Raw genomic sequence first — 11,276 nt, forward strand, 5'->3', positions numbered from 1 at the left:
GTGTGTGTGTGTGTGTGTGTGTGTGTGTGTGTGTGTGTGTGTGTGTGTGTGTGTAGGTGGGTGGGTGCTCGAGAGCACATGTGCCTCAGAATGGGAAGACTAACAGACAGGGAGTCAAAAAAGGGCGCCACACAGTGCTACGTTTGCTTCCTTCCTCATTTTAAAAGGAGGTTACCTGCAGTACGACGAAAGCTTTGGACAGGGAGGTGCTGTGGTATGTGTGGGAGCATGTGAAAGAGAGTGACTGAGATGAAAAGGATAGGGACCTGATGGCTCAATGCAATGAAAGAAGATGCATGTTTGGCCAGTTGTGATTTATGATAGTGTGAATGGATTGCTCACTCAACAAGCCTCCCGCCTACCCCCCAGCTCATTCTTTCTTGCTTTTCTTACTCACATGTCCTTTCCTGGCCCGAACAAACAGCAATTTCAAGAAAAAAACTCCACTAAATTCCCAGTGAATATGACCTAAGATGAACAAATTGTAGAATAAAACTATTTAAAGAGAAGGATTACGCTTTCTTTGAAAGTCTTGACTTTCAGAGAGGACTAGGCAATTAAAGCAATTAAAACCTATGCCATTTACCATATAAATAGTTGCTAAATATGGCTTCCATCATCTTAAGTAACTTTTGGACATCTGATCTGCCAACCTGCTTGACCTCGGTGGGTTCTTCTCGCTGTCACATAGAGATTTTAAAAGCTTAAACAAGCCACAGCAACTCCTTGAATTTTGTGATTTAATTGATTTTTCATACATCACTGACAAACTATGGGCAAAACATAATCAGAGTAAAATTGAGACAAGGACGTCTGACACTATTGCGCTCTGTGACAGCTGACAGGTCTGGCTGGGATCCATGCAGCTTCTGTCTTCTGCAGTAACAAACTGAATAGTAGACTGGTTTGATTCTGGGACAAGGACCCTGATTATGTTTCTGAAGCTTCAAAGAGGAGAACCTGACAGGATCCAGGCTCTTCAATAACAAGCCAAGAAAATCCAGGTTTAGGTCACTTAGATCTGTTCTGTAAGAGAAATGATAAAATAAGGCAAAACATTATTTCCAGTAGCATATTGCTTCTAAAAAGCCACATGTCCAAAATGGTAATTTAGCACATATGAAAACATTAAACAAGTTTTATAACTATTATGCCTGAAAGATGTCAAAGCTGTAGAGACAACTAGATGCATGCAACACAGTGAGACTCTTTATTATTATTAACAGGATCAGGAGTCACAGTTAGGATGCAGAACTCACTCTGTCACATCCTTCTTCCCTTATAAGGATAAACTATTTAACTGGATGACCAAAGTTAGCAAAATCTCCTTTCAAATATCCTATTAATTATTTTTTTACAGTAATATTAGACAATTGGAAAATAATAATAACTCTTCTCTCCACCACTAAACACACATGCATATCAAGCAGTCACATTTATCGCTGTCGATTCTGTGTTCAACAGAATTGTTTGGCTTGGCACTTTTTTGGCCCAGGAGCAAAAAGTGCAATTTAACCCCTGGAAAAGCCCCCTTCCCCCTCTGATGATGTCCAGCTTCCTTTGAGATTGTGGTTAAAGATTAGCATGTCTTATAAAGATTAACTCTCTGTCATGCTGACGGCATGAGTTTTTGGTTCAGGACTGTTTTTACCTAAGGCCAAGCTCTCAGTGAACAGAGGAAACCAGGAACACAGAAAGGTTCCACATGGGTGGATAATCAGAAATAAGATGGAAGATAATGAAACAAAATGGCTCAGATACTTCTTGGAGAATGAGGCTTTAAAGAGCTGCTGTAAAATATAAACAAACAGAAAAAATTTGAAAAAGTTTTTATCAAACGTATGACTAAGAAATAAAGCAAAAGCATCTGAAGAAAACAAACAAATTCCCAGAATAGGTGTTTTTTTTACTGGTATGTGTTTATTTTGATGTGAATAAAGTATTGTAATCCATCCATCCATCCATCCATCCATCCATCCATCCATCCATCCATCCATCACGTTTATCCCTAGTGAGGTGGCGAGGCCTGCTGGTGCCCATCTCCAGTGGTTACCAGGCGAGAGATGGGGTCACCCTGACAGGTCACCAGTCCATCACAGATATTTAATACATTTCTCACCACCAAATATATGTGTTTTTTAAAACATTTTAAAAGTTTAAATGTATATATAAAAAAAATCAGTAGACAACTTTAGCTTAAAAAAATTTCAAAGTAGATTTTTACTCACAATAAATGTAGTCCCGTGACAACTGATGGCCACAGTAAAACAGAAGGTGAATCCTTTTGGCAGAATGTAAGTACACAACCCTCCACTCACCTCCCAAGATGGAGGAAAATGGTTGATTTAATATTGACTTCTAAAATTAATTTGTTTTCTTGTTTTACAAGTTTAAAAATGTCTGAAAACATAAGAAGGAGTGAATGTAAATGAACTTGAATGCAGTCTCTTTTCAGGGCAGATGCTGCCATTGAAAAGTAGAGCTGATGTTGAAATGTCATCCACCTGAAGCTGGTTGGGGGGCAGAAACCACACTGCAGTGTTAAGCATGTCGAAGCTTGCCCATTTGGTGCAACCGTGGTGTTGATGATGATGAGGCTGCATAACAAACAGACTTTTTTCCACTTTAAACAACACAAATCATGCTGTTTGAAGTGTTTGTAAAATGTAGGAGTTTTAGCATATCTGCTGGTGAGTGGTAGATGGTCTTAAAGACTTCAAAGATCAGGTACACCTTCATTAAACTGTGTTGTAATATCAGATTAGGCACATTTGGACACAGGGCGTTTGTAAACTCTCCAGAAAAACCCTTCTATAAGAGGGATTATTTATCCGTAAATCAGACAAACATATACATGGTGAACAATAAGGGCAGCAGAAAAGGGTTTCCCTAAAATATAAAGTTTTCTTTAAAAAAAAAAAAGCAAGGAAAGAAAGAAGATGGAAACAGAATTTATATTTAGTGTGCAAAGGACAAATAAAATAATTCCTAGTTTGTTAAACTACAATAAAGATGTAGGTGCATCCATCAAGGCAGGTGATGAACTAAGCCTTCAAAAATGAAAAATGCAGCGGATTGAACTGGAGGCGCTAAAAATAAAGCCACGGATAGCTGCGGACGCCGCAAAGCTGTTTTGCGGGAGTTGGGCGGGGCGAAGACAGTTAGTCTGCTGTCTGCCAGTTGTAAATGATTTTATTAGCCTACATGTAAATAGCTTAGAGGTAGTTAGAATAATGTATTCTTGCCTACGTTTTCAAGGTGACATGCGCAGTAGAGCGGCTGCTGACGCAGCGTGACGTCGACTGATAATCCCTCTATAACGATAATGATTTTTATTGTTGAGTACTTTTTAATTTGAAAACAAATGCTACAGAAATAGCTTCTCATTGGTAGCTACATAAAGTTTAACTTCATCTACAATTCTGTTTCTCAGAGCTTCAAAAAAGTATAGAGACAACTTTGTTGACATTCTGATGTTTGTTTTCATCTGGTCACAGATATGTGAACTGTATGATGTATGATGTATTTATTGTCTTGTTATTAGATTAAAATAGTTTACAATTTTAAAATAGAATAGCACTCTGTTGCTCAGCAGAACAAATTCGATGACAGTTTCAGAATGACAGATTTGGTCTACTTAGGCTGTGTGAGCATAATGATATTTTTTAACGTTGCTCTAAGGTTACTCTGTTTAACTGAAAACTAAGTTATTTATATGTAACTAAAAAGACAAGACCATGAAATGTAAGTCAATCTACCTAGCTTTTTGCACTATTCTGCTTTTTGAACTGAGAACTTCAAGCCTAGATAGATCTATGGTATATCTATTTAAATATAAAGTATTTAGTAAATATAAAATAATGGTAGAACAGTAGTAGAACTGTAAGGAAATCAAAAGTTATGATTTGTTCTTAAATGTTTGAGTCAGTGAAAGCAGATTCAGCTGCACCTGATAAAAATTCAATTTCCATAAACCTTTCTGATATGCATAAATGTTGTGACACAAAGAAGTCCAAAAACACAAGATGACAGAATATGAACTCGCCATGATTGTGGAAAAATATGCATTTTAAAGATAAACTGTCAAGTGAAAAGTATATGAAGAAAACCATTGAAAACAGGACAGCTGTTGAGTAATCTGCACTTATCTCAGATGGACAGCAGATAGCAGAGCACATGTTTTACAGTCAGATGAGTCAATTCTCCAACTGCTTCAGCAAACCCAACTTTAAATAGGGAGTCAGAAATAAAATAGATCATCCTGGGAAACTTATAAAACCCAGTTTGTGTGTTAGCTTTATAGTCCCTCGGTGCCCGCAGTCAGGATGATTACCTGATTTGTGCCAAACAAAGACTATGAAAAAAATTAACATCTATTTGCTACCATCCCATGAGTTATGCACAGAGAGTTATGTTGTGCTAGTTGCAAAAAAGGCCAACTGTTGGTGTCCATAAAATATGCTTCCAACAGCTTCACAGGAACAGTGTGAGTATTAAGAAGAAGATGGACAAACAACAGTAACAACTTGCATTTCATCACAAATCTCACTTTAAGGAAAACACAGAGGTCTACTTTGAAACGGTAACATTTTATTTTCAGAACGTCACGTACAAAAATTGCAAATAAGCGGATGGCTAGTGGATGTCAACATGGCTTCCTCAGCTTTCTTTCCTATTTTGCTACATCAACTCAGTCAGTCAAGACCTATAAAGTATTTTCCTTTCTATTTCTGAATAAACAATAACAGCAAAAATGAAGGAAATTGCAAGAATTTTGTTTTTATTTAGACTTTTTTTTAAACTTTTTTGAAAATGCATTTGATCATTTGATTTACTCATGGTGCTCTTTGTCAATTATCTGGTGGCTAAATAAATACTTCAGCATGGGAATTATAACTTTCTATGTTGAGTAACCTGTTTGCTACATGACACTAATGCTGTGAGTCACTGACTGTAGGTTTAGTTCATTTTAATTTACGTATATACCAGCAGTTCACATAAAGCATGTTTTTACTATGAACAGGTTCAATTTTCAGTTCAATTAAATTTTATGTATATAGCACCGATCCAGGACAAATATCAAGTCACATGTCTCAGGTCCAATTCATATCCAGTTCTACACAATTCAGATTTTGATACAGTTCATTTTAATAAAGTGAAAATAAGAGCTATTCAAATTCAAATACAGATTCAGTAACAGGAGGAGTCTGTATATTATGAAATATTTATCAGTCAAAACAGTTATCAGTTTCTAAAAAATGAAGTTTTGAATTAGCATTAGACTTTTAGATAGTGAAACAAGAATTCAGCCTTTGCCATGGAAACATTGCGTGAGGATAAGTTTTATATATGTTTTGATGAGACATGTGGACTGAAGTAATTGGAATATAGTTTGCTTAAGGGAGGAAAACGTGTCCACCTCTCTAATGAAACTGACAGAAGATACAAAAGATAAAACAGCAGTCTACTATGGTCTTAATTGCAAAAGGAATAATGATTGAAAATGTTTTTTTGGTTTTAATAGTTTGATGCTGTCACATAATACATGATGAAATATGGGTTTCTCACAGTTACTTTAGTTTGAGATTTCCCATAAATTTCACTGCAGTCTAATCCCGCTGTGCTCTCATTTAATCAACAAACCTTGGTGTTGCAATACACCTGCAGAATCTCCCTGTTAAACCTTTAGCTCCTTTGACCTGGGAACTGTACGTTGTTACAGCGTATCTGAAAATCTCACACATTCTCCACAGGAGCTTCTTCTTGAGCTCAAATTTTCACTCCTCAGCAGTTCTGGGGGGCCCTGGAGGAGGCTTTATTGTCTCAGTCTGCAAGCTAGCTGGCTAAGCTTGTCAGTCCCTGCATCAGTTTCTGGGCAACTTTAGACTAGTTCACTCTTGCTCAGTAGCTCCAGAGAGGCTGAGAGGAGGGGGATCACCTACTGCTGGTGCTGAGATGGGGATGGACTTCAGCCAGTGCTGTATGTGAGTGCCTGCATGGAAACTATTTGAAAGCAGCAGAGCTGGTAGTGTTGCTGGAGTATACTGGTTCAGAGGTTGGGGGATTTTTTTGCTTTTGATTTATGTTTGGTAAAAGTTGACAGAAGTAGAAACAAAAACAAAAGAACTTAACATGAGCTGTATGGAGCTTTTCCATGTGGTTATTGGATGTTTTTATTTATTTGTGTGTGTGTGTGTGTGTGTGTGTGTGTGTGTGTGTGTGTGTGTGTGTGTGTGTGTGTGTGTGTGTGTGTGTGTGCGCGCGCGCGCGCTTGCGTGCGTGCGTGCGTGTGTGAGTAGAGTGCTTATAAAACATACAGGACTTATGCAACAGCTAATCCAACACTAAGTTCTGTCATCGTCTATGACTGAAGCTGCAGTTATGAGTTGCAGAGAAGAAACAATTGCTTAATATTTGTACTGTTGCTTTTCCATGCAGTTTGTGCTCTCAGTAAAAGAGATATTTTATGCTATCAGTAATCTTAAGGTTTTCATTACATTTCTCCTCTTCCTTTCTTTCTTTCTTTCTTTCTTTCTTTCTTTCTTTCTTTCTTTCTTTTCATTTCTAACTAAATGAAGGTAACTTGGCTGTATTTTCCTTTTTGTATTTGGGATTTGAAATTCGGCTATTCTATTAGGCCGGTTTAAAACCAGAGGGAAGCGCCTTGAATATAATACGATGTGTAAAATGATTACCAGGATCAATAGCAGCTCATATAACTTCCAGCCAAGCTTCATCCTCCCCTCTGCCGCTCTTTGCTTTTATTCCGGGAGTAATTTAAAGGTCAGTAGCCTACCTGTCTGCGGTGTTTCTGTTCCAAACATTCGATCGACTACATGAGGTCAGGGCTGAAGATCGGATTTTACAGACTTTTTAACTGCATATTTTCCCTTCCCCCCTTCTACTACCACTCCATCCTCTTTCTCCTCAGTCTCCAACTTTTGTTCCTCGAATCTTTCTGGGAGTGATTTTCTCGAATTAAATATCAAAATAAAGGAATCGTCCGGTGAGTGCAGATGTTTTCAATTATTTATATGGGGGAAGAGGAGAACTTTTTTTTTTCTTTGATTATTATTATTAATAATAATAATAATAATAATAATAATAATAATAATAATAATAATAATAATTATTATTATTATTATTATTATTATTATTATTATTATTATTATTAAAAAGGGTACTTTGGGGGCGCAGCTGATAGCATGTGAATGAATTGTAATAGTGCAAACATGATCCAGCTAAAAGAAGGTCAGGCAACCGCGGGTCCAGGCAGCAGGAAACAGTCAGCTCCCCATGTGACAGACGGTTATAAAATATGTCTTTCATAAATGCTGGATACACTGTAACAATGCGTAAATCGCCTTTCTCCACGCGCAGCTTGTTCTTTTCTTTTTGTTTCCGAAAACGAATAAAAATAGAACAAGAAAAGAAGTAAAAAATGTTATTTAGAAACTCTGCACAGACTTGCGTAAAAACAGACTGAAAGTCACAATAAAAGTATGAGTGTTCATGTCCAGAAGAGTCAGAGTAATTTCCTGTGACCCGGATGAAAAATGTGGATTTCCACAAGGAACTGACTCGCGGTTCTGGAAGCCAAGATCCAGGACTCCATCTTAAACACAACCCGTTGACATATGTCTGCCATCGACAGGGAAAAAAAAGAGAAAAAAATCACGGCCATCGTTTGCGTACACTGAGGTGATTTTACAAGTAAATGCAGTCAACTTGTAATCCGATACGCTAATTTCTCCATATATTGCAGTCTTCCAACACCACTCAGACACTGAAACAAAAAATTAGCTTATTAAGGATTTGGTAAATGAATAACTTGTTTCTTCCCCCAGTCGTAGTGAGCTGGTCATTGAGTCCATGGAAAGTCCTGCTTTAAAAGAAAAGTTGCAAACGGGCACATTCCAAGCTCCTACCTTCTACCCACACCGAGCCCGTCCTCTCATTTAAGCAGCCAGCAGCCGCTGCTATCTGTTTTAAAGTTGGGCCGTTTACACACAAGCAAACACGCACACACTCTGCTGGGTGCGAGGGAACTCATAAATCTTACGTAGCTATAAACGACAGCGGTAGCGTCCTGAATAATACAAATAGAGAGGAGGCAAGTTGAGGGAGAGAGATGGAGCTGCTGCTGGGCAGGGAAAAAAAGATTGCAGAATACGTTATTGTTTTCGTTCGGTTTGAACGTCTTCACCTCCATACAAACGTGTTTTTTTCTCTTGTAAAATCACAATTTCAGGGTGATATTAAAATACATCTTCCCCCATCTTCGCATATGCTTGGAACGAACAATTTCAGTTTGTTGGTTTGTTGAGTCGAGTTTGAAGGAAGATTATCTGGATATATATTGGATATTGTGCCGTGAAAAATGTTTTAGGATAAACGACCAAGAATTCCTAAATGTTCTGGTGATTTAAGAACAATTTAAATTACTTTTCTTTACTTTTCACAATTATTGTGTTAACTTTACGTTTCTCGTTCTACTTGTATTGCTTATGTATAATTTATGGTACGGTAGCACTATTTTTATTTTCAGTACAACTTTGTGACTCATCATCATAACACTAAAAGGTTACAAAGTAGACCATCATGTGCCACATATTTCCAGGTCATTGGGCACTGATACTAATCTCACCAAGCGATCTAGGAGATTCTGATAGTAGGGTGGAAGCAGGGCCTACTACAGTAATAAAAATGAATGAAATCATATTATTATTATGTAATTGTTCTCGGGTAATCCTATGTGTTGACCCAGTTTGAAACATGACTGAGTGGCGGCAGGGGAAAGTTTGTTTTAAACCAGCTGTTAAGAGATGCTACGGGAAAGTAAAAATTATTAATTTCCGAGTCGTGTGCCAGAGTCACAACTGTATAACTGTCTGCTGTAACGTGTGTAAATTGTAAAACGTCATCAGAAGTTATGGTGTCAACAAGAAAGTAACCCGAGCAAGGAAGTGTGGTTGGAGAGTCAGCATCTAACTGCGTGTATTCCTTCCATGCAGGTCATTAGCATAATTTGCGAATGACGTTTGATGAGGGAGTCATTGCGCCCATGCGTCCAAGTCCCGTCCGTAGCTTGAGTGTTGTTGATGCCTATTCGCGCGTTTTGTTAACACAAAAATAAAACATCAGAATGCATGAAGAATCAGGAGCAATAGCTCTGTTTGAAGGCTGTGTTGGCTCATGCTCTTAGCAGTGTGCAGCAGACATCCCTGCTGCCTACGGGAGACCGACGCCGTAAAACCCAGAAAAGGACCTTTAAAGAAGGAGAGTCTTCAAGATCAAAGAGATGAACGAGTGGAACAAAATATAAAGAACGCGGATAAACACCCAAAATGCCATGGGGTAACAATCTGTTTCTCAGAGGTTGTATTGCTGGTTGACTGACTGGCTGACTGACTGACTGTCTGGTACGCTGGMTGGCTGCTTGTACAGAGGCTAAGAAGAGAGAAATTTGAGGCCATTGTTATCAGCTCGAAGCGGTGAAGACAGCGCTGGTGCCGGGGCGGAGGGTGGCGGTGGAGGGGGCGGGGGGCGCGAGCAGGCAGCAGTAGGCTCCCGGTAAGCTCGATCAGCTCATGGGCTAGCTAACCCGAACATAGCCTGCAAATTGCGAGTGTTTATAAATCCTCTTCACCGCCCGTTGACGACTCGAAGCCCGTTGGCGCTCCCACCTGTCAGCCGCTCGGGGTGCCCGATCCGCCTGACGCGTTGTGCTGCTGCCGCTGCTCCAGGAGACTGTGTTGTTGTGGCGAGAGGCTGCGCTAGTTTGCAGCCTGCACCGGAGAAGCCGCGAGTTGGGGAGAGGAGACAGGCATGAGGACAGCAAAGCTACAGGATATATAGTTAATTCGATTATTTTTTTACTGATACTGATCAAATGGAATCTTTGTGAGGACGTATGATGCGGCGTGGCTGTGTCCGTTCCGGAATGGACCGGGACTGCCGGTGCTAAGGAAGGTAAGATACATCACTGGCAGTCCGTCATACATAAAGTGAAGCCAAACTGAAAATCTAGCAGTTGAATTTAGGCTATCTTTCCCGGCTGTTGGCTTTGTGAGCGGCGGGTGGCTCGCTCAGTGATTTATGGGCCGTATGACTTGAATCCTGGTTCAAGAAGAGTTCACAATGCTTTTAGCTGCTGGACCTAGCAATCCCCTTCTTCACTCGGTCGTCCATCTCTGTCCTCCTCTCTTCTGCCTTTTCCCTCCGTCTGCTTCTCCTTTTTATTTTGTGGACCTAACCCATATATTTATGCAAAGCAATGTCGACCATTTTTCTGTTCTCACTTCATGCTTTGTCCGTCAGCATTAATGTGATCATCACCATGCAAATAAGCCTATGTTATTTAATTTTTTATTTTTATTTTTTACCAACAATATGACTTTAGTCGTTTATAAATGCTTTGTGGATATATCTAAATTCTTAACAATAATGACTTATGAGGCCAGTTTTGTGTTCTTGTTCTCCCTCTGTCCCCCTGTGTCTCTGTTAATGGAGTAAAGAAAAAGCTACGTGGACTGTCCAAGTTAATGGATTCTCTTTCTGTCTCCCACCCTGCATGACTCTTCGTGGCAGGCGCCATTTGTAATTTTATATCCCGGGATAAAACACAGACACTGGACACCAAGGCCGACTTCCACCTCTCTACCTCCCTCTCTTTCTTCAGTTGTTGTTTCGGAGGCTGTCGGGAGCCTGTAGGTCGATTATTCAGGGAGACGTCTGGCAAAGTTAGTGATTGTATTAAGCTGTAGTCCTACATGCCAAGGGCAGAGGCATTACGTGTCGCGTTAATGGCGAAACACCGTTATGATTTAATAACATATTCCTCCCACACTGTTTGCCACGGCCTCTCTCTGCCTCTCTTCTCCTCTCTCTCTCTCCTAGGGACTATTCCTCAGAGTAAATAATTAGGATTCCAGCTTGTCTGCTTGAAAGATAAATGGCTGACATGTGTGATGTACTGAGAATTGGAGGACGGCTGGAAAAGAAAGAAAACAAAGATGAGCCTAATTTCAAGAAAAATATTACAGTAATTACAATAATTACAGTAGATATTTTAGGTACGGCAGCTGATAGCTTTACAAAAGCGTACCGATGTTAGATTTAGTCAGGCTTTCTCCGGTTTGATTTTTGAGACATTTAGCACGATGTGGAATTTCGAGGACATAGTTTGTCAAATGCTTATTCATACCGAAAATTCTCAGGGTTTAGGGTTAGTTTAATTTGTTAATTTTTGTTTGATAAATAAGTAGTGCAGTATA

At 39.3% G+C, this 11,276-nt stretch overlaps 1 protein-coding gene across 4 annotated transcripts in view; it reads left to right on the forward strand.

The window, feature by feature from the left end:
• hoxb3a (homeobox B3a) overlaps window positions 1-11,276 on the forward strand; it is a 25,550-nt gene that overhangs the window by 5,795 nt on the left and 8,479 nt on the right. Inside the window, exon 1 of one of the 4 annotated variants that reach the window (XM_008415112.2) lies at window positions 9,062-9,357. The exons of 2 other annotated variants lie outside the window; for them this stretch is intronic. The gene's annotated coding sequence lies outside the window, so the exon portion shown is untranslated. Of the gene's footprint in view, window positions 1-9,061; window positions 9,358-9,541; window positions 9,973-11,276 lie in introns of those variants that run through there. One more of the 4 variants, XM_008415111.2, reaches the window with a different exon arrangement.

The sequence above is a fragment of the Poecilia reticulata genome, linkage group LG8 (genome assembly GCF_000633615.1).
Source record: "Poecilia reticulata strain Guanapo linkage group LG8, Guppy_female_1.0+MT, whole genome shotgun sequence".
Lineage (NCBI taxonomy): Eukaryota > Metazoa > Chordata > Actinopteri > Cyprinodontiformes > Poeciliidae > Poecilia > Poecilia reticulata.